The sequence below is a fragment of the Ursus arctos genome, unplaced genomic scaffold (assembly GCF_023065955.2).
Source record: "Ursus arctos isolate Adak ecotype North America unplaced genomic scaffold, UrsArc2.0 scaffold_37, whole genome shotgun sequence".
Taxonomy (NCBI): domain Eukaryota; kingdom Metazoa; phylum Chordata; class Mammalia; order Carnivora; family Ursidae; genus Ursus; species Ursus arctos.
Genome location: NW_026623053.1, coordinates 17,821,779 through 17,846,667, shown reverse-complemented (window position 1 = coordinate 17,846,667; position 24,889 = coordinate 17,821,779). Strand labels below are relative to the sequence as shown.

At 36.0% G+C, this 24,889-nt stretch overlaps 1 protein-coding gene across 13 annotated transcripts in view; it reads right to left on the bottom strand.

Annotated features, from left to right (window-relative positions):
• MIPOL1 (mirror-image polydactyly 1) overlaps positions 1-24,889 on the bottom strand; it is a 357,607-nt gene that overhangs the window by 121,917 nt on the left and 210,801 nt on the right. The window lies entirely within an intron of this gene.

Here is a 24,889-nt window from a genome sequence, read left to right as displayed (position 1 = left end):
ATGGGTGTTTCACTTACAAACTTAATGTGGCTCCACTCCCTGATCACACTAGGTTTTCTTTTAACTTTATTAATAGTAAAACCCAGAAAATTCTAAATATGTTGTTAAGCTATCTTTGATATTTAATGTGAAAAAAATACACAAGACTATAACCTGATTCTTACAGATAGGACTTAACCTTTTCAATTCCTTTTCTGCAGAACAAAAATCTCTAAAGGGAGTAGACAACAATCTTGAATGTTAGAAGTATTTTTTCCAAAGGATGTTATTGTTCCTCTCTGCCTATAGTATTCAAATTTTAAAGGGACTGTAATCAGTTTTTTGACAGAGTTCAAAGTCGCAGTTTTAAAAGAATTGCCAACTTCCAACCATCTTTCCCATTGGGTTTCAGGCGTAGCCACAAAGTTTTCAACGAAACTTTTAAAAAATTGTACTGGTAAGTCAGATTTCAGTTTTGTTTACTCGAAATTTGATTTGCATGAAAAGACTGTCTTTTACTTTAAGTGGTGCTTGATAGGTAACACAGAACAAATTGTTATCAAACACCTCACAAACTACACTAATGGCAATAATTAAAAAGTGATTGAGTTTGGAGACAGAAGTTCACTAATTTTGCTGAATTCATATGATTTTACTGGGATTATTTTCTTGCATAAGAATAAGGTCATAAGGGGTGCCTGGGTGGCACAGTGGTTGGGCGTCTGCCTTCGGCTCAGGGCGTGATCCTGGCGTTATGGGATCGAGCCCCGCATCAGGCTCCTCCACTGTGAGCCTGCTTCTTCCTCTCCCACTCCCCCTGCTTGTGTTCCTTCTCTCGCTGGCTGTCTCTATCTCTGTCAAATAAATAAATAAAATATTAAAAAAAAAAAAAGAATAAGGTCATAAGGCAAACTGTGAAACCCTGACCACAGGAAAACTAATTAGTGTAATGTAAGTGAATGCTAGACAATGCCACTTTTCTATTTTAATAATGGAGAATAATAAAAACAATGTAACAATTCAGGTCTTTGTATATAACTTTAGGAACGAAATTAAATAATTTGTTCTCTACCTGGGCTAGCAAACCTAACAAAGAGTTACTTCTTCATTAAATTTAAGATGTTGAGTGCTTGCTTTAACAGGTCACATTCTAGAATTATAGATAAAACATTCTCAAAAATTATAAAAAGCATTTAATAGGTGGCTGGTTCTTTATGTCAAAAATAGACAGCTTTGCCAATTTTCAGTAAACTATAAAATGTGATTGAAATGGTAACGTGGAAGACAGAGATACCCACAGTGACTAATGGCCAAAAAGATTCACACAAAAAAGGACATATCACATTGAACTTATAAAATGTCGAACATCCTGTTACATGTATTTAAGAAATATCAAATATTGGACAGGTAATAGAGAGTTTGCTAAGTACCTTAGATGATTATTTTGAATTTTTTTTAACCTGATACTTTTGCAAAAACAAATAAAAACAAAACCAAAAAACCCCCTCCAAAACCAAAAAACAAAACCAACAATGTTCTGGTAGGAAAAGGCCATAATGAAGATTTTTGCCTAAGAAATTTCTGCAATAAAAATGGGAACATGAGAATTTTACTTAAATTTCTGTGCTTCAGGTAATATTGACTTTCTCACATCTCACATTTAATTGGCTATGAAGATCTGGTGTGGCTTCATAGCAATCCAAATGTCTAATCTTATGCCTAGGCCCTGTTGACCATGTTTGAAGCTATTATAAACTTCCTGGCTTTCCTTTATCAGATATACGTTCATCCGGCCAGCATTTCTGTTTTGGGGAAATACCCTTACCCTCTGCCACAGTGATCCTGTTCAGTCCTGGTGGCTAGGATGAACTTCATTCCCCACCACCTCGGGTAAACATAATCCAGGTTGTTCAAAAACAGTACTCCATCCCACCAGTCCCAGAAGAAAACTGAATCCTGACTATTACATTTATCAATGGTTCATCCTTTATGTCACTGAGTAGTATTCCATCATAGGGATGTACCAAAATCTATATATCCATTTGGCAGTTGGTGGACATTTGGGGGTTGTTTCCAGTGTGGGGCAATTATTAATAAAGTTCCTATAAACATCAGCATACTGGTAATTTTGTGGAACAATGCCTTCATTTCCTTCAGGTAAATACTAAGGAATGGAATTGCTGGGTCCTATGGTGTGTATAATGTGTTTATATGCTTCATATAAAGTTATGTACTTTATAAAGTTTATACACTATAAAGAAACTTCCAAACTTGCTGCTTAAATTAATGTAACTTGAAAACATCTGTGCTTAACTATAATGCCATTTGTTGAATGCCTACGATGGGTTGGGCATTGTATCAAGTGCTTGAAACCCTATAGTCTATCCCCATGATCAACCTGTGAGATAACTCCAATTATCTTTATTTTAAGGTGATAAAATTGAAGTTCATGAAAACTAAGCAACTTGCAAGACTATATAACATTCTGGGATATACATATGCAAATATACATAAACACTGAACGTATATATGTTTACACACATACACATATATGCTAGGTCAACCTACATTCTCAAGAACATATGACAGATGACAAAAAGAATTTACTTAGGAATTTGAGAAATAATACCAATGTGTGGGTTCACAAGCATGTGATTAATTTTCATATGTCTCATATGTCTTAGCCACACTTGCAGGGAAAAAGGACAAGGAGAGTTGTACTAGATACTCTTGAGCATGCTGCCTTTTTATATTTCACTCAAGCCTTTCCACATATAATTGCTCTTTTTGTTCTTTATTCTAATTCCTCCGAAACTTCACCTAAGTTTTTGGGATGAAGGAGTCTTGTAACTGGGAGTAATGTGTGTATTTAGTCTTACGAATGGGAACAACCGGGAGTTAACACTGTACTTAGTCATCAGCTGAATCTTCTACTTCTCAAACTGTGTGCTGGTTCATCTCTCCCTAATACTAGTCAGAATATACTCCATCAAAATTTACCTATTAAAAACATTTGTCTTCTTGACTAAAACATGGCCTCCTAAATCCACTACTTTTACTATTGTAATAAAAATTATTTCCGGGGCACCTGGGTGGCACAGCGGTTAAGCGTCTGCCTTCGGCTCAGGGCGTGATCCCGGCGTTATGGGATCGAACCCCACATCAGGCTCCTCCGCTATGAGCCTGCTTCTTCCTCTCCCACTCCTCCTGCTTGCCTCTCTCACTGGCTGTCTCTATCTCTGTCGAATAAATAAATAAATACATCTTTAAAAAAATATTTCTAAGCATATATAATCACAATTGTATTTTTAAAACTATCTAAATAAATTTTATGAACTTATCACCAAATTTCATTGAATCTAAGATACTACTGATTTTAAAACACTATAATTTTATGCAGAAAAATCATGCCAATAATACTTCTAAGACACCATCTATTGTAACAAGCATACAGCAATGTTAAAATGTGAAATGAGTATTTTAAGTATTTTATTTTATTTTATTTTTTTAAAGTAGGCTCCATGCCCAGTGTGGGACTTGAACTCATGACCTTGAGATGAAGACTCTGAGATCAAGAGTTCGATGCTGTACTGACTGAGCCAGTCAGGTGCTTCAAAATGTGAAATGATTTTTAACCTAATATATTTCCCTGCTCCAAAACAATAAAATTCTCTTCTGAGCAATATCAAAATATCTTTTCCTGGCCCGTGGCATGTGTTTTAGATTTTTTTCTCATCTCCTCACTCCACTCACACACCAAAACCATACCTTGTCCTTTTCTTATGAGTAGTATTCTCTATTAAATAAAGAGAACTGTAACATTCTGGATCCTTTCTTTTGTTTTCTATATAAGGAAAACTTCGAAGTTTTCATTGTGATCTTCAATGATGTACTCCAGAGTTTTATATGTCCTTCAGCTACCTTTCAGACTTATTCGCAACATGTAAAAGGTATTGCTTAGAACACCTGGGAGAGGCAGCTGAACTAATTCCAGGCGAAGCAATGGAATCAAAACATCATTTGATAACAGTTATTGATAATAAACAGAAGTTTACAGAACAATCTGTGTGTTTTATATCTTTAATATCTTCTCCCTATAACTTTTTTCCTTTTACCATTATTTTTTTGTTTCCAGTTTTATTGAGATGTAATTGACAGATAACATTGTATTAGCTTTACATGTACAACACAATGATTTGATGTATGTATATATGGTGAAATGATTACCACAATAAATTTAGTTACCGTCCATCGGCTCACATAGTTACACATTTTTTTCCTTGTGATGAGAACTTTTAACATTTACTCTCTTAGCAACTTTTAAATACATGATAAAGTACTGTTAACTTTAGTTACTATGCCATACATTATATCCCCAGAATTTATTTACCTTAAGTGAATTAAAAAAAAGTATTTAACTAATGTTAGTTTAGTCTTATAATTGAAAGGCTCATTCTAAGACTATATTGTGAGCAATGCCATCTAAATAGGACAACCATTTGTATTGTTATCAAATGAGAAATGAACTACATTGTTTCCTTAGACACTTATCTAGTACTTTAGAATGACAGACAAAGAAAACAGTACACTATCTATATCACTGAACACTATTGTTATGGATATTGTGGAGAAACCATTTTTATCTTACTTCAAAATCCTGTTTTTTAAAAATGTGTTTTTAATAGTAATAGTCTAATATAATTAAGCCTTCCTTTGGTAATCCAAGACCATTAATGGTAATCTGTTTTTATCAGAGAACCGAGCATTTGATCTTATGTGTGATATCTGCTAAATAAAGAAACATACAGTACAAATTAAATCACAGAACCAAATAATTTTAGACCTGAAAAGGATCTTAGAGATAATATAGTCCCCTACTTTATAGGTGAGGAAATTGTTGTTAATATATGTTTAAGGAAACATTTGGAAATTGTCCAAGGTTTCATAGTTGGCTAGAAGGAAAGCTGGAACTAGAATACAAATATCCAAAAAACACTGCTTATTCTACCATACAACACCACATTTCAATATGGCATAATTTAATATGTATGTTAACTGTTTTAACAGAATTGTTTTATAGAGTAATCATAAATGTATAGACTGTGTTACACTGAACACATTTGTAAGGAATCTAATTAGATAACGTTCAAACAATACATCAAATTAGAAAATTGCTTAATAATATGACTATAGACATCCTAGTATTTGACTTTTTTTAACCTCAGAAGCAGGTTATAAACCTAGTAAAGACACATAACTAAATATCATGCAAAAGGGTATCTAAAAAATTAAAAGCTACTACCAAAAGGATAAAAATGACTGGATTTCAATTACACCCCCCCTTCATAGGAAAACTGGGATTGCTCACCAAAGTATATTACCATAGCGTATTGCTCTTTAACGACTATTCCTAAGAGGTAATATTTTGTCCTCATGAGATACCTGTCAGACCAAGGATAATCAGGTTCCAGACTCAAAAGCAGTCTTATATGGGGAGAGGAGGGAAGATGGCAGAGGAGTAGGGGAGCCTATTTCAACCAATCCCCTGAATTTAGCTGGATATCTACCAAACCATTCCGAACAACGAAATCAGCCTGAGATGTAAGAATATATATCTAGATTTCTACAAGCAGTTAAACACCACCTGTCTTGAGGTAGGAAGGGTGGAGCAGTGATTCTGCAGGCAGATATTGGAAGATAAACAGAAGGGGGAGGGAGCCCCATAAGCTGGCGCCAGGAAGGTGATATAACACTGGAGCGCAAAAGCGTCCTGCACTGGGGACCAGGCACAGACTTGCAGACTAGTAGCGGTGGGGAAAGGACTTTAGTCCAGCCCCCAGACAGGAACCAGGAGCTGCGGGTGTATATGCATGAACCAGGGGTGGCTTGTGGTTTTAGAAGCACAAAGCGCAGAGATGTGCCCAGCCCTGGGATCGACCTCTGGGAGAGTTGCTGTGGGGTGCACAACCAGGGAAGGCTGCGGTTTTTAGAAGAGCAGACAGAAATGGAGACTGTGTATCCTAGAGAGCTCAGTGCAGAGCAGGCTGTGATTTCTCTGTTCTGGGACAGAGGTTTCAGTATGGTCACTTCTGCTCTGACTCTCAGAAGAGACATGGAAAGCCACCAGGAAAAGCCTCCAGAGAACAAAAGCTCAAAAAAAAAACCAGTTTTCACTGAGCCCACCCCCCTCCCACAGGGGGGAGGGCAACTCTGACCAAGCAGGGTTGCCTGAGTAACAGCACGGCAGGCTGCTCTCCTAGAAGACAACCCTAGGGGCCCTACAAAACAGGTGCATCTTGCTTGGGTCGTGGTTAATACTCTGCACTCTACATTCCCTCAACCACCCCAACCCCCTGACAGAATGACTGAGAAGAGGAACCCCCAACAAAGAAAAGAACCAGAGACTATGGCCTCTGCCACAGACCTAATAGATAGGATATAAGCAAGATGTCAGAGACAGACTTCAAAGTAACAATTACAAAGTCGATATCTAGGCTTGAGAAAAATATTAGTGACAATATAGAATCTCAAAGGGCCAAAATGAGATCTAATCAGGCCAAACTTAAAAATGCTAGGAATAAAATGCAGTCTAAACTGGATACTCTGACTGCCAGGGTAAACGAGGCAGAAGAACTAATTAGTGAGCTAGAAGATAAGAGGATAGAAAAGAAAGAAACTGAGGAGGCCTGGGAAGAACAGTTTAAAGCCCAAGAGATCAGACTGAGAGAGATTAATGATGCCATGAAACGCTGCAGTGTCAGAATTAATGGGATCCCTGAGAGGGTGAAGAGAGATAGAGGTCCAGAAGATATATTCGAACAAATCATAGCTGAGAACTTCCCTAATCTGGGGAAGGAAACAAGCATTCGTGTCCAAGAGTCAAAGAGGACCCCTCCCAAGATCAAAGAGAACAGATCAACGCCTTGACATACAATCGTAAAACTAGCAAATCTTAGATCCAAGGAAACAATCCTGAAAGCAGCTAGGGGGAAGAGATTTCTTACATACAGAGGGAGGAACATCAGAATAATGTCAGACCTGTCCACAGAGACCTGGCAAGCCAGAAAGGGCTGGCAAGACATATTCAGGGTAGCAAATGAGAAGAACGTGCAGCCAAGGATATGTTATCCAGCAAGGCTGTCATTCAAAATGGATAGACAAGGAGCTTCCAGGACCAGCAGAAACTGAAAGAATAAGTGACCACCAACCTGGCCCAGCAAGAAATATTAAGGGGGGTTCTAGAAAAGAAGAAAGAACCCAAGTAGTATAGACCAGAAATTTACAGAGACAATCTATAGAAACGGGGACTTCATAGGCAACACGATGGCACTAAAATCATATCTTTCAATAATCACTCTCAATGTGAATAGCCTAAATGCTCCTGTGAAACAGCACAGGGTTGCAGATTGGATAAAAAGACATGACCCTTCCATATGCTGTCTACAAAAGACTCATTTTGAACCTAAAGATACATCCAAACTGAAAGTGAGGGGATGGAAAACCATTTTTCATGCCAACAGACCTCAAAAGAAAGCTGGGGTAGCAATTCTCATATAAGAGAAATTAGATTTTAAGCTAAAGACTGTAGTAAGAGATACAGAGGGACACTATACCATTCTTAAAGGTCTATCCAACAAGAAGATCTAACAATTGTGAATATCTATGCCCCCAACATGGGAGCAGCCAACTACATAACCCAACTGTTAACCAAAATAAAGAATCATATTGATAATAATATTTTAATAGTAGGAGACCTCAACACCCCACTCTTAACAATAGACAGATCTAAGCAGAAGATCAACAAAAAAACAAGAGCATTGAATAACACACTGGACCAGATGGACTTCATAGATGTATACAGAACATTCCACCCTAAAACAACAGAGTACTCATTCTTCTTGAATGCACATGGAACTTTCTCCAGAATAGACCACATACTGGGTCACAAGTCAGGTCTCAACTGATACCAAAAGACTGAGATTATTCCCTGCATATTTTCAGACCACAATGCTTTGAAACTGGAACTCAATCACAAGAAAAAATTTGGAAGAAATTCAAACACTTGGAAGCTAAAGACCATCCTGCTAAGGAATGTTTGGGTCAACCAGGAAATTAAAGAACTTAAACAATTCATGGAAACCAATGAGAATGAAAACACAAGGTCCAAAACCTATGGGATACTTCAAAGGTGGTCCTAAGGGGTAAATCCGTAGCCATCCAGGCCTCACTCAAAAAAGCAGAAAAATCCCGAATGCACAAGCTAACCTTATACCTAAAGGAGCTGGAGAAAGAACAGCAAATAAAACCTAAATCAAACAGGAGAAGAGAAATAATAAAGATTAGAGTAGAGATCAATGAAATAGAAACCAGAAAAACAGGAGAGCAGATCAACGAAACTAGAAGCTGGTTCTTTGAAAGAATTAACAAGATCGATAACCACTAACGAAATTGAAGCAGTGATCAAAAACCTCCCAAAAAACAAGAGTCCAGGGCCAGATGGATTCCCAGGGGAATTATACCAACATTTAAAGAGGAAATAATATCTATTTCTCCTGAAGCTGTTTCAAAAAGTAAAAACAGAAGGAAAGCTTCCAGACTTATTCTATGAGGCCAGCATTACCTTGATCCCAAAACCAGGAAAAGACCCCTTCAAAAAAGAGAATTACAGACCAATAACCCTGATGAATATGGATGCCAAAGTTCTCAACAAGATCCTAGCCAATAGGCTCCAACAGTACATTAAAAGGATTATCCATCATAACCAGGTGGGATTTATTCCTGGACTGCAAGGGTGGTTCAACATTCACAAATCAATCAACATGATACATCACATTAATAAAAGAAAGGACAAGAACCATATGATCCTCTCAATTGATGCAGAAAAAGCATTTGACAAAATACAGCAGCCTCTCCTGATTAAAACTCTTCAGAGTATAGGCATAGTGGGAACATTTCTCAATTTCATAAAAACCACCTATGAAAAGCCCACAGTGAATATCATTCTCAATGGGGAAAAGCTGTGAGCATTTCCCTTAAGATCAGGAAAATGACAAGGATGCCCACTCTTAACTTGCTCAACATAGTATTAGAAGTCCTAGCTTCAGCAATCAGACAACAAAAAGAAATAAAAGGTATTCAAATTGGCAAAGGAGAAGTCAAACTCTCTCTCTTTGCAGATGACATGATACTTTACGCGGAAAACCCAAAAGACACCACCCTGTTACTAGAGTTACTAGAACTCATACGGCAATTCAGTAATGTGGCAGGATACAAAATCAATGCACGGAAATCAGTTGCTTTTCTATACACTATCAATGTAACTGTAGAAAGAGAAATTAGGGAATCAATTACATTTACAATAGCACCAAAAAACATAAGATACCTAGGAATAAACCTAACCAAAGATGTAAAGGATCTGTACTCTAGAGACTACAGAACACTTATGAAAGAAATTGAAGAAGACACAAAAAGATGGAAAAATATATGCTCATAGATAGGAAGAATAAACATTGTTAAAATGTCTATGCTGCCCAGAGCAATCTATACTTTCAATGCCATCCCTATCATAATACCATTGGCATTTTTCAAAGAGCTGGAACAAACAATCCTAAAATTTGTATGGAACCAGAAAAGATCCTGAATCTCCAAGGAAATGTTGAAAAAGAAAAACAAAGTTGGGGACATCACGTTGCCTGACTTTGAGCTATATATTACAAAGCTGTGGTCACCAACAAAGCATGGCACTGGCACAAAAACAGACACATAGATCAATGGAACAGAATAGGGAGCCCAGACGTGGACCCTCAATTCTATAGTCAACTAATCTTTGACAAATAAGGGAAAAAAATCCAATGGAAAAAAGTCTCTTCAATAAATGGTGCTGGGAAAACTGGGCAGCTATATACAGAAGAATGAAACTGGACCATTCTCTTACACCAGACACAAAGATAAACTCTAAATGGATGAAAGACCTCAATGTGAGACAGGAATCCATCAAAATCTTAGAGGAGAACATAGGCAGTAATCTCTTCAACATTGGCCACAGCAACTTCTTTCATGACATGTCTCCAAAAGCAAGGGAAACAAAAGCAAAAATGAACTGCTGGGACTTCATCAAGACAAAAAGCTTTTGCACAGCAAAGGAAACAGTCAACAAAACTAAGAGGAAACCCATGGAATGGGAGAAAATGTTTGCAAATGATATTACAGATAAAGGGCTGGTATCCAAGATCTATAAAGAACTTCTGAAACTCAACACACAAAAAGACAAATAATCAAGTCAAAAAATGGGCAGAAGACATGAACAGACGCTTCTCCAAAGAAGACATACAAATGCCTAACAGACGCATGAAAAAATGTTCAACATCATTAGCCATCAGGGACATTCAAATCAAAACCACACTGAGATACCACCTTACACCAGTTAGAATGGCAAAAAATGAACAAGGCAGGAAACAACAAATATTGGAGAAGATGTGGAGAAAGGGGAACCCTCTTACACTGTTGGTGGGAATGCAAGTTGGTACAGCCACTTTGGAAAACAATATGGAGGTTCCTCAAAAAGTTAAAAATAGAGCTACCCTATGACCCAGCAATTGCACTACTGGATATTTACCCCAAAGATAGAGATGCAGTGAAAAGAAGGGCCACATGTACCCCAATGTTCATAGCAGCAATGTTCACAATAGCCAAACTGTGGAAGAAGCTGAGACGCCCTTCAACAGACAAATGGATAAAGATGTGGTCCATATATATAATGGAATATTACTCAGCCATCAGAAAGGATGAATACCCACCATTTGCATCGACATGGATGGAACTGGAGGGGATTATGCTAAGTGAAATAAATCAAGCAGAGAAAGACAATTATCATATGGTTTCAGTCATATGTGGAACACAAGGAATAGCATGGAGGACATTAGGGGAGGCAAGGGAAAACTGAAGCGGGGGGAAAATCAAAGGATGAGATGAACCATGAGAAATTATGGACTTCGGGAAACAATCTGAGGGTTTCAGAAGGGGGTGGGGTGGGAGGATGGATTAGCCCAGTGAGGGGTATTAAGGAGAGCATGTGTTGTAATGAGCATTGGGTGTTATATGCAAATAATGAATCATGGAACACTACATCAAAAACCAAAGCTGTACTGTATGTACCATACAGTAGATAATATAATAACATAACATAATAAAAAAAAGTTTAACATAAAAAGAAGTGGTCTTAAATGCACTGTCTAATGATCTATGGTCTGACATGAGAAAGGGAAGAAAACAGTTTGTAATGGAAGCAGAAATCAAAATATTCATAGGCAGACAATGATCTATGAGGAAAGAGCTGAGTCCACAAAATAGAGAAGGGAAGTAGAAGTATTCCAAAAAGATAATGCAGCACCGTGATTAAGAGCAAAGTTAGGTTTGGCTACCAGTGAGTAATTCTGACTCTGAATTAGGGCCTCTGAACCTCAATATTTCATTGGTAAAATAGGGGTGATAATACCCATCTCACATGACTGTTATGCAATGATAAAATGAGATAACTTACCATTTGAAATAGCCATATCAAAGTGAACAAATATGTAAGCTGTACAATAGACTCTATTGAACTCTGGATGTAAAATTATTGTGGAAATAACTGATGTCAATAAGAAATAGCACTATACCAAGTAACAGGTCAATAAAGTGAAAAAGGATTGGGCTTAAAGTATCAGTTCAAGACATGTGGTAATCTAGAGTATGATCATTAAAGTCCAAGTAACAAATATTTTAGACTTGTGGGCCACATTGTCTCTCTTGCAACTACTTAATTGTTGTTGCAGTGTGATAAGAGCCATAGACACTATATAAATGAATGGGCAAGGCTTGTTCCAATAAAACTTTATTTACAGAAATAGTCAGTTGGTTCAGAGGCCATAGTTTGCAGGTTATGGATCTTGGGGGTCAGAGACTACTGGTTTACATAGAGCCCAGAATATGTGTTGAGCCAAACAGTCTTTTCGTTAATGTTGTCAGATAACGTCAGCACAACAGATAATGTCAGAAAAGGTGAAAAATGAAAATGCCAACAACATTTTCAATACATTTGATCTGTCTACAATGAATAGTTTATAAAGTCAATGAAACAAAATATCTGAAATCCACAGTCTTAGAACAGGTTCTTCAGGGCATATGATGATATAAAGGAAAAAAGGAATTAATAGTGGCTCATGGCAACCGTGTGCTTGCATGGTAACACTGCAGTGTGACAGGAAACGACCTTGTCAAGGAGGCATGATTTCACTTATTACATATGAAGCAAAGCAAACAAATAAAAAAACCTTGTATCTTTAAATTATATTTTGCCTGATGTTAACATAGTTTCAAGAGCAATCTTTTTATTAGCTTTGGCATGGCATATCTTTTTTTATATCCTTTTAATTTCAATCTCTTTTATTTGTCTAGGTTTAGAAGTGATTATTATAAATAGCATGTATTATTTTTTTCCAGTCTAACAATCTTCATCTTTTAACTCAAACATTTGATTCCTTCACATTTAATACTGATAAGTTTGGGCTTAAATATGTAATCCTATCATGCTCTTTTTGTTCTGATATTTCTCTTTTTTCTTTTTACATCACCTTTCCTTACTACCTTTTGGATTCTTTTATTATCATCACCCCATATCCCCTTCTTCACTTTGAATGTTATTCCCTCCTTTACATTCTTTGAATGGTTATCCTAGGAACTACAAGGAAAATATTTGATTATCAAAAACCTAATATTAATACTCCTGGACAATAAGAGGACATAGAACCCTTTAACTCTATTTGCTCTCCTCCTAATTTATGTTACTGTTTATTCTTAATGTATTCTAATTTATTTAGATTTAAGCCTCAAAGAATATCGGTACTATATATTTTTTTGAGTGAGTGTGCATTTGTCATATTACTTTTGTGTTTTATTCCGTATGGAATTATGTTCCTTCTGTGTGAACAACAGCTCTCAAAAGTTTAATATAAAGCTGCAAATGACTTAATCAATTTTTGTCTGATAATATGTTTATTTCATATTCATTCTTTGAGGATATTAATTTTGGGTATATGATTTTAAATTAGCAGGTATTTTCTTTCAGCAGATTGAAAGCATTATTCCAATGTCTCCTGACTTCCAGTGCTCTATTGAGAAGTCATCTGTAAATCTAATTGTTGCTCATTTGAAAGTAGTCTTTTTCCTTTAGCTGGCTTCTTTTATAAATGTTTCTTGAATGTTAGAATTCTTCTATTTCATTATGATGTGATTAGGTGTGGATTTCTTTCTTATCTTGCTTTGGAAGACTATCTTTCATCAGCTTAAGAAAAAAATTCAGTCATTTTCTGTTCTAATAATGCTTTTCCAGGACTGTCTGTATTCTCTCCTTTTGGGAGCCCAATTAAATGTTTGTTGGACTATCTTACTCTATATCTCTTAATATTGGTTTTATTTACTAGTGTTGTATTATGGGTAATTTTTCAGACACACTCCAATTCATATGTCTTCCAGCTCCCTAATTCTTTCTTCAGCTGTATATAATCTGACATTTATCTAGAGTGTTTTACTTCAAAAATGTTTTTGTTTTGTTTTGTTTTGCACTTGTATGTGATTCTCTCCCAGATTTGCATGGTGTTTCCTAGAAAATGCTTTTAGTTTATTCATGGTTGTGATTCATACTCTTTTTAAATATTCACTGAAGCATTTCAAACACAGCTATTCCATATTCTTTATGAATTTATTGTTTGTTGTTTTTGTGTGTTCTTCTTCGAAGTTGTTGTATCTGCTGTGACTGTCATTAATGATGGTTATCTTCCTCATATGTTTGATTGATCTTTGGTTGTGATTCATGTTTTCCTGATAATAATTTATGGGATCCTACTGGGCTGAATTAGGGATGCCTTACTTTGAGGACTTGTGCATGTTTCATCAGGGAGCCAGGAGAGACAATTCCAGATAAAGTTCAAGAAGCCTGGATTAATGCTGGAGTTTCTGGCTCAGCTCCCTAGCCTTGCTGCTGGTCTAGAAATTGGGATCCCAGCTGAAGATGAGAGTACTTCTATAGATGTTTGCCCTTAGTGCAGTTATAGACCATCTGATTGCTTACTGTTGGAGAGGGGTTTGTCTCTGGTTCTACTCCCAAATTTTTTGTTAAGTAAAAATTTTGAAACATTTCCTTTATTTTCTGTGAGTCTAGCAATGCATGAGAATTTAGAGTTTTTCCAAGACCTGCTAGGTTAATAGCAAGAGTGTCCCACTTTTTGGACACACTGCAGGAAGGAGAAGATTATATTAACTATGGACTCTGGGAAACAAACTGAGGGCTTCAGAGGGGAGGGGGGTGGGGGAATGGGATAGGCTGGTGATGGGTATTAAGGAGGGCACGTATTGCATGGTGCACTGGGTGTTATACGCAAGTAATGAATCATGGAACTTTACATCAAAAACTAGGGATGTACTATATGGTGACTAACATAATATAATAAAAAAAGATTATTAAAAAAAGTTTATATTGAAATTTAACACATATTATACCATCAAAAATAGACCAATCTGTTTTTACAATTTAACATTTAGAATTCTTACATTCAGTATATCAACTGGATTTATTTATTTTCATAATATTCCTGGCCTGCTTTTAAATAGAAACGATTGAGGTTTCAGATTGCATTTGTAAGCCCTTCTCTGAAAACAACCAACTATAGGGCTGTCTAGTCTAAAACACAAATATATGAAAAGTAAAGTAAAATTTTGGATATAGTCATCATAACAATATTTTTTTTCTTTTAACATTGTTTTATGAAAGTACTGGAGATGTAAAGGTTGTCTATATAAGAATTTTGATCACATGGCTAGGAGAAGTTAAGATGGTGGAGGAACAGGAGACCCCAATTTTGCCTGGTCCCTGGAATTCAGCTAGACAGTTATCAAATCATTCTGAACACCTGCAAAATCAATGGGAGACCTGAGAAAAGAATTGCTGCAGTTCTACAAATAGAAAAGCTACCACTTTTTGCAAGGCAGGAGGTGCAGAGATGTGAACCTGGGGCAATATACTGGAAGATAAACCTCAGTGGGGAGGGAGCTCTTTAGCAGGCTACTGGAAAGTATTATAAGCAGTGGAGCACAAAACTGAAACTTTTAGAAGTCTGCTACAGTTGGGAATATCCCTGGCTTAAAGGTGCTCAGATGGTGAACTGGGGCAGAATTATAGATGGGACAGCATGGTCTCAGGAGCCCTAGGGTCACAAAAAGGACAGGGGTGCCTGAGTGCGGCAGAGTTCCCACGTATCAAATCAGGCAAGCAGGCTGAAAGCAGTGAGTCTAGGCGCCTAGGCCCCAACTTTCCGCTCAGTGTTGCCATAAACTGTGAACCACTACACGGTCCAGTGACTGCTCTCCAGGCAGGGGTCCAGCAAAAGGAAGAAGTGGGGCAAGAATCCCTCCCTTCCCGGGAGGAACAGCATGGATCCGTGCTACAGGAGTCTGTAAAGTTTGGAGACTGGAAACTGGTTCACATGCCTGAGATAAAAATACTTGGTCACAGGCTGGATGAACAGAGAGTTAGGATGGAAACCAGGGAGACAAGAGTGACTGACTGCTTTTCTGTGAGGGCTCACTGAAGATGGGGTGGGGGGTGGGGGTAGGAGTGTGGGGTGTGTGTGTGTGTGTGTGTGCACGTGAACTTTCAGCTCCAGGGCTAGAGATGCCCCCCCCCCCCCCCCGCCATTGGTACTAAAAGCCCTTAGGGAGCAAAACAGTGCCACAGAGTGCAATCTGGAGCTGCTTAAACAGAGTTTAGACCCCTGGCAAGGGGGGTGCAATTCAACCAGGGCAAGGAAACCTGAGAATCAGTACAACAGGCCCTTCCCACAGAAGACCAGCAGGAACAACCAGCTAACACCAGGTTTACGGTTCATAGAGAACTGCAAAACTTCAGCTCTTGGGGAAAACAGTATATAGCATTTGTGGGGTTTTTTTTTTTTTTAATTCTTTAGTCGTTCGGGCTTTTTTTCCCCCCAGCTATTTTCTTATTTTATCAATTCTTTTCAAATTCTTTTTTAATTTTTAATTTTTATGTATATGCTATATATACATAAAATTTTTGGTTTCCTTTCATTATATTTTATTTTATTTTTGTATATATATAAATTTTTCATTCTTTCCTATTTTGGGATCTAGTTTCTTTTAACAAACAGACCAAAATACACCTAGGATCTAGTTTATTATTTTGTTCTTTTTTACTTCTTGTTTGATTTTTTCTTATTTTGTTTTGTTTGTTTTCTTCTGGTTCATTCTGTTTGTATTTTCCTGGTATTGTTGTTATTTTTGTCTTTTCTCTCTCTTTCATCTGTTCTTTTCTGGACATAATGATGAGACGGAGAAACTCACCCCAAAAGAAAGAACAGGAATAAGTACTCACTGCCAGGGATCTAGTCACTATGGATATAAGTAAGATGTCAGAACTAGAATTCAAAACAACGTATAAAGATACTAGCTAGGCCAGCATAGAAGACAGTAGAGAATCCCTTACTGTAGAAGTAAAAGAACTAAAATCTAATCAGGCCAAACTTAAAAATGCTATTACTGAGATGCAGTAGAAAATGGAGGCTCTAACTGCTAGGATAAATGACGCAGAAGAGACAGTAATATACAAGACAAAATGAAGGAGAATAAGGAAGCTGAGAAAAAGAAAAACAACTGCTGGATCATGAAGGAAGAATTGAGAATCAGCAATAACATAAAGAGACATAATATTCGAATAACAGGGGTCTAGAAAAGGAGGAGAGAGAGAGAGCAGAGGTTTATTTGAACAAATTATTCTGAAAACTTCCCTAATTGGGGAAGGAAACAGGCATTTCCGTGCAGGAGGCATGGAGAACTGCCCTCAAAATCAATAAAAATAGGTCAATCAATAAAAATAGGTCAACACCTGGACATAACACTTGTAAATTTCAAAGATAACGAGAAAATCCAGAAAGCAGTTCGGGACAAGAGGTCCTTAACCTATGAGGGTAGAAATATAAGGCTGGCAGCAGACCTGTCCACAGAGACTTGGCAAGCCAGAAAGGACTGGCATGATATATTCAATATGCTAAATGGGAAAAATACGCAGCCAAGAATATTTTACCCAGGGAGGCTGTCATTCTCGGCTCAGGTCATGATCCCACAGTCCTGGGATTGAGCCCCCCATCAGGCTCCCTGTTCGGCAGGGAGCCTGCTTCTCCCTCTCCCTCTCCCTCTGTGCTCGTGCTCTCAAATAAGTAAATAATTAAATAAAATCTTTAAAAAAATTATAAATAAAAGTTATTAGAAGCAGAATTTGAACTCAGAACTCTTGACTACCAGTTTAGTAAATAATCCTGAGTCTGTGCATTAACTACTTTGCCAACCTCTTCAACATTACACTTGCCATTATATCCTATTGTGATGACTCTAGAGATGACACAGTTTACTCCCAAATCCTAGCTCTTTTTCCATTCACTGTATTTATTGGGAAAACTTCTTTGTATTTTTATCTTTAGTGTATGACAGCATTTACTCTTTAAGACATAAATAATTTAACATACTTGTCTGGAACTATTTCTTTGTCCATTAACTCAGACTGTAGAGGGTTTATCTTTGCTATTGAATGAACTCTACGTCAGAAGATATTACCTTGACCTAAGATTTGTTGCTAGTTAGATCCATCTGTTCTCCAAGACTTCTTGACTATACCTCTGAAAGTCATTTATACTAATATATGTGAAACCACTGACCACCTCACTGGCTTCACTAATACTCTATGCATCATTTAATAAGATTTGCCTCTTTTAACATGTAGAAAACAGGCTCATTATGTAGTATTTATAGTCTTCAGAGAATATATTAATTTACTGAATTTCTGTCTACCACGCCATTCATTTCTGAGATAATTTCCTCAGGAGGAAAAAAAAATTACATGTAGGAAAACACTTAAAGCATCAGCTGGAATGTGAGTTTCCCCAAAAAGTTCATTCTCCTTTCTCATGGCATGATACATTCCTCTCACTAAGCTTGCTTTCTCTTGTACTACCTAAGAACATGAGCACACAGAGAAAATTAAATTCTTATTTAAACTGAAGAAGCAAACATTTCCCAAAATGACAATATTCCCCTCCATTACACTTGAGTCATAAACATTTCTCTACCTGCCAGTTGACCCCCTATTTAGTTAAAATTTTAGTCAGCAGTATTTTGTTTATTTGTTCAGGATCATGTATTTTTTTTTTTTTACTACATCTATAATATACTTCATCACCTGAACACCTGCTGAACTGAACTTGTCTTGCCAGTAAAAAATTTTGAAATTATGCAATCTGCAATTCAGTCCATGGCAAGCACTTGGATAGAATTTCATCTATACCTTTCAACAAACCTAACAACAATTAAAGAACTGCCTGCATAGAAATATTGCCAACTGAGAAGTAAGTGAAGCGGGATTAATCAAGTGAACTTGACTAACATTTTAGCTAAGGACTTTTCAGATACTCATATTAAATAAGTACCATAATCATTACTTATCAAATTAATTTTGACATTAATCTAAAATTTTATGGCTGTATTAAAAGGAAATTCAGTACAACTATGTGACCTTCAATTAATAAAAATAAATTTTTCATTCATCAAAAAGTTTTTAGATATAGGCTATAAAGAAAATGTAAAAGACTATGGAAAGACCACTGGGGAAACATGCTTGAAGAAAGGAACACATTTGGTAAGTTATATTTTAAAAGGAAATTTTCAAAATAGGAGACAAAGAGATATTTAAACGTAAACATCAATATATAACTAGCAAAAATTATAATTATAAAAACATAAATATAAAGCTTTATAACTAAGGCTATATGAAAGATATTCTTACTGAAATAGTTCATAACTAAATAAGAGTGCTAAAAGAAATCAAATAAAAGCAATGTTAATTTATAAATTTCCCATCTGTGAAATCATTTTACTCGGGTTTCTATGACTAATCCAGTAAATTTCCTATTCATTTATTATAAAAATCAACAAGAAATAATTGAAGTCATCTGAATTAAAGGAGAATTTTTAAAAAGACCAAAACACATTCTAAAGAAAAACGGACCAAGAAAGATTACATAAATAAAAGTTTTCTTAAATACTTTAAATTGACTTATAGGCATTAAGAAAAGCAACTACATTTTTAAGTTTTCTTTCTTTCTTTCTTTCTTTCTTTCTCTCTCTCTCTCTCTCTCTCTCTCTTTCCAGTTTTCAACCAAAGGAAGAAAGATTGCTAAGTCAAAAGAGGAAGGACTTCATTTGCAGTAATCAATATATGTATATAGTAATTTAAACAAAAATTCTGTGTATGAACGTGGAATTATTTAGGAGTTGTGTCTAAGCATGTGAAAAGCAGAAGAAAAGAGAATTCCCTGTTTCCTTTTGGATGCTGCAGACAACAGCAACAGCCTAGGGCACACTGCTGCGGATTTTAACTGTTGTATGGAACTACTCAAAATGCTTTTGATCCATTTTATCTTGCAAGTTAGCAAAGAAATGTTGCAATAAGAAACACCAACAAAGATCTGAAAAAGTTAAGCTCTGGATTACCATATTGTGTTCTCCTGCCATTCAATGCTTCATACAAAGGCAGTGGTGTTCAAAGAAAAAAAAAGTGGAGGGAGAGAGAAAAAAGAGAAACTGGTCTCAGAAAGCGCAAAGCACAAAGTAAATAATATTCTTCTACATCCCTTCTTTTTCACAGATTGGATGTTAAAAGAGTTGCAGCAATTAGGCTCTTGTTAATTACCAGCTGTTGAAACAGATGTGTTGACTATCCTTATTAGTCAACAGCTGGGTGAGGAGAACAATTGATGCTCCCTAAAACCAACAGCCAGCTGCTCTGCAGTAATTATCTCCAATTAATAATACAGGTGATAAAGGCAAAAAGCTCCTATCCCTCTGTTTCAATATCTTTGGCAGTTTCAATAACTATGGTTTTATCATTACACAGTAATAGAGAATACATTTATTACAAACAAGTAAGGTTGTATATTAGAGTTGCATTAACTCTATGGTAGTTTCCATCATGCAATTTCTGAAGAAGGAATCAGAGAAGTGCTAAAAGTAGAAGCAGACATTCTGTAGGCTTTTATTTATCATATTTCAAATGTCACTGCCAACGTACTTTTCTAGTACTAACAATAATAGCTAAGCACTTAAGTTCTTTGAAAAAGAGAAGCATAACTAAAATCTGTTCTTTCTGATTTCCAGGTGTTTTCACTGATCATGTTTTATATTCAGTTCACTGAAGCAATATATTTCCTCTTGGTATGCCTAAATATCAGTGTCTTGTTCCCTAGCTTATATTTCCTAGGTGACTGGTAGAAGCAATTTTACCAAACCCAAAAAGAATTTATTTCATAGCAGTAAACATTATTTTATGTATACAAAGAGATCAGCAAAATAAGCAAGCAGGAAAACAAAAAATAAAACCGTATTTTATTTTAGACAGCATCATACGATATATAATATTCATTTCTAATTATGATGATGTTAAAAAGAAATAGCACAATGGAGCATACTAATAGCAATAATTATGTGTATAAAAATTACCTTTACTATTCTCTATTGTTAAATGTTCATATTAAAATTTCACTTAAAAGAAATGTAAAACAAAGATTTAAACAAGCCAGGCATCTATCTCTGCCCTACAAAAGAGGTATCTATAAGAATTTACAACCATATCTATTCACTAATTAGAGAACACTTAAAGACACTGCCTTTCTGAAAACAAGGATTAGAGCTGGATGAATACACCCCTTTCACAAACCTTCCTCATGTCTCTGTTGGGTCATCATAAGCAGCTTGTTCTTCCAGCATTAAATAGAAAAGCCTACCGATTATCAGTTCTGAACGCCTCAGTTAGGCATCAGGACAATTAATAGGGACAGAAACTTTAAACAACATGTAAATAAATCATTTCACCAAAAGAAGTTGTAATAAAAAATAATTAACAAAAGCAAACTTTCTAAAGCAATATTATTTAGGTTGCCTCTTGGGTACTACGCTTTCCTATATGAAAAATTGGAAGCTAGAAAACTCTACCACATTCTACAAAATTATGTTTCCTAAAACAGGAATTTCAACATTTACGTAATTACAGACAAGAGATAAGCACCACCAAAAGATTTATCCATTTCTATGAAACCAACTTCCCATGAGAATTTGTAATGTTTAAAATTCTTTAATTTCTAAGGAGTCTCCTGATATATAGAAGCTAGCAAAATATGTAAGTAGAGAACAAACTATTAGCTTTTATGTTTGAAAATCTGTATTAGGTCATAGAATTTATTCTGTGATTTCTCAATTCTAAGAGAAGACCTACTTTCTCAGCACGGTAGCAATCAAAGCAAATCTGTTCTACGCTGACACTGGGACAGTCCTTTCTCTCAGCTCTACACAGGAATACTAGAAAACTGCACAAGGAACAGGAGCTCATGCTTTTCTCTTCAGTGTGGAAAGGGACAGGTTGTGGTTACCATCTAACAAGCCCATCACATGAGTTTTGTTACCCATGCTGGGAATCCCTGGGTACTACTGGAAGCAGGGGGCTGTCCTCCCTTCCTATCTTAGGTGACCTAAACCAGGAAGGCAGAAGTGAGACTATTTTGAAGCCATTGGTTCCTCAGCACATTGCTGTTTAAAAACAAGCCAAGGAATTTATATCCTCATTCCTCTCCAAAAAAACTAATGGCAATACGTAGTGAACATCTGATTGTTATACACAATTCCTCAAAATACTGCCATTTTTAAAATTTGAAAATACCTAGGCATAAACCATAACAGTACTCGAGTATGCACAGCTGCTTTCAACAGATATCTCATTTTCACACCAATTTCAATACATATAAATTTAAGAATTTTATTGTATAATTTAGTTACCTGTGATGAAGCTTGCATTTTCTTATCCATACCTATGTTCCCACTGTTCAACATGCCTTTCCTACCTTGCTCACTGGTAGACTCAACCTTCCTCTTTGTGAAGTCTTTCACATCTTCCCCCAAAGACTGTTCTTTTCTTATGCTTCATTTAACCTTGTATACATATTTATTATAGCATTCATCTAATTATATCTGCATTTTTTTGTATATATATCTTCCTTGTAGAAGGCAGATTTCTTTTCCTTTCTGTATTCCCAGCATGTAGTATATAAGCTTTTATTAAACATTTTTAATGAATAAATATTAAAAAATAATTGACATCTTTGTCTAATAATTGTTGAAAAAGCAAATTTTATAAGTATAATTCATATCCTACAAAGATATTATTTACTTAATCTAGGTTGACTCATCATGTATATCCATGAATAGGAAAATCTATCCTTTTAATCAAAATAATCAACTTGGCTTTATTGATTCTCATATTCAAGACACTAATTCCAATTTTATATCACTTCATAACTGATATACCTAATAAATAAAGGAAGAACTTTAAAAGCCAAAATAATATTTTTAAAAAAACTCTATGTTCTTCACTTACCCCTTCTACAGTTTACTTCGAATAGTTTAAAACTGTAGTTTCATGCCATATTTTGGATTTTTCTTGTTATATGTAACATATTTTGAGAATCCTTTCTCAACACACCACAATTAAAATTATTACTGCTTTAAATTTATTTATACATTTTTAAGGTATACTGGTTTCCATTGATTCTTATGTGCTGTCCTTCCCTCTTCTGAGACAAGTTTTACTTTTTTTTTGGCTATAATAATTCTTCAAGTAATTTCTCCAGAAAGTATAAATTGGTACGTTTGTAGCTTATTAAAAAACAAAAGTCTTCGTTTTGTCCTCTTGTATAAATGATATTTTGGCCAGATATAGGATCTTTATTTACTTTTTTTTAAAGATTTATTTATCTATTTGAGAGAGAGAGAGAGTGAGTGAGTGCGGGAAGAGGGGCAGAGGCAGAGGGAGAGGAAGAGAATTTCAAGCAGACTCCTCGCTGAGTGTGGAGCCTGACGTGGGGCTCAATGTCACATCCCCAAGATCATGACCTGAGCTGAAATCAAGAGTCATATGCCCAACTGACTAAGCCACCCAGGTGTCCTTAGATATAGGATCTTTAAATTGCAGTATTTTCCCATAAGATTTATAAACATAGTTGCACTGTATTACTTTCCGGTTTTGTAAGTGAGAAATTTAATGCCAATGTGATGCTCTTTCCTTTGCAAATAATCAACTTTATACTAGGAAAGGTGCAATGTTTTCTCTTTACCACTAGATATTTCACCCAGATATGCCTATACATTTAACATATGTGTATATGCATATATAAATTTACATATGTAAGTATGTAATTTTAGAAATTTATTCTCCTTGTTATGTATTTTCATTTTGATAACTTGAGTTTTTCTTCAGTTCAGATTAGTTTTTTCTTCTATTTCTTTGAATGTGGTTGTCTTTTACCTACTTCTTTCACTTCTACAGTTACTCCTGTTTTCACATACTAGGTTTTCTCTATCATTTCACTCCATTTCTTTGTATTTTTGCTTAGTATTTCTCTCTTTGTTCTTCCAGATCCCTAGATGTTTGTCCCTGATCATTGTTATTCAAATCATCTATTACGTAGTTTTAAAATGTTGGTCTATTTTGATCACCCTTTCAAAACATTTCTTTGACTCTCCCTAGGAAGTCTTATTTCAATTTAAAAATTTTTCTACTTGCAATTAAAACAGCCTCAGCTGGGGCCACTTGTGTGGTAGAATGTGGTCTTTCAAAGCAACCAAATTCCCTGAGTTATACATGGACTCTCAAGCTATTCATATCAGCTGGTATGGATTCCCTTAGCACATTTAAAAACTGGAAATATTTGGATAGTGGTGATAAGCAAGAATGAGTAGTAAGTAGTTCCTTCATTAGTCAGATTAGCATGTTTCTCTTAGGGCACATCATTAATTGGACAGAGATAGCTTCTTTTTAAGATAAGAGGATCTACTGGAGCTCAGGTTGTCGGGGCAAAAACCACCTTTATTTCATCACTTCTTCCCCTATTATTCATTCCAACTTTTTTTTTTTAAAGATTTTATTTATTTATTTGACAGAGATAGAGACAGCCAGTGAGAGAGGGAACACAAGCAGGGGGAGTGGGAGAGGAAGAAGCAGGCTCCCAGCGGAGGAGCCTGATGTGGGGCTCCATCCCAGAACGCTGGGATCATGCCCTGAGCTGAAGGCAGGCGCTTAACCGCTGTGCCACCCAGGCACCCCTATTCATTCAAACTTTTAAAGGTTGTATTTGTTTTCCTTTTCTACAGTGGAAAAGAGTCCTCATTTTAGATCATCATATTGACGCCAAAGGAAGTTTGTATTGGTCCTGCAGTGTTCACTGAAGTTTGTCCCGTCCTCATCAATGCGCTCCAGTCCCAGTATTTTCTACTACTAATCATATATTTGCCTTATGCACTTCATTTATGAAATATTCTATAGCCTCCAAATCAGTCTTTCTTATCTTCCTGTGCTTGCCCTAATTAATTCCATTAAAACCTATGAGATTATTTTTGTCCCACTCTGATATTATCAGGTCATACATTTTATCAGTCTTTCAGGAAAAAAAAATCTTCAGAGCTTGTGTAATTTCTATTTTACCAAGTATTATCTCCTTTGTTTCACTTTCAATAGCCCACTCTACTTTATAACATCAGAATTGTCCACAGGGTGACCAATCATTTTGGGAAACTCCTCACCAGGATGTATAAAGTTCCAGTCTGTGGCAATGGGTGCAGAAGGTTGGGGGGAAAGTACAAATTCATATAACAGTTCAAAAAATAGAGCTAATGTTCATATATCAATTTTCCTTAAATTGATGTATATATAGGTCAATTCCTATCAAAATCCAAGCAAGATTTTTTTGTAAATGTAGACAAGTTGATT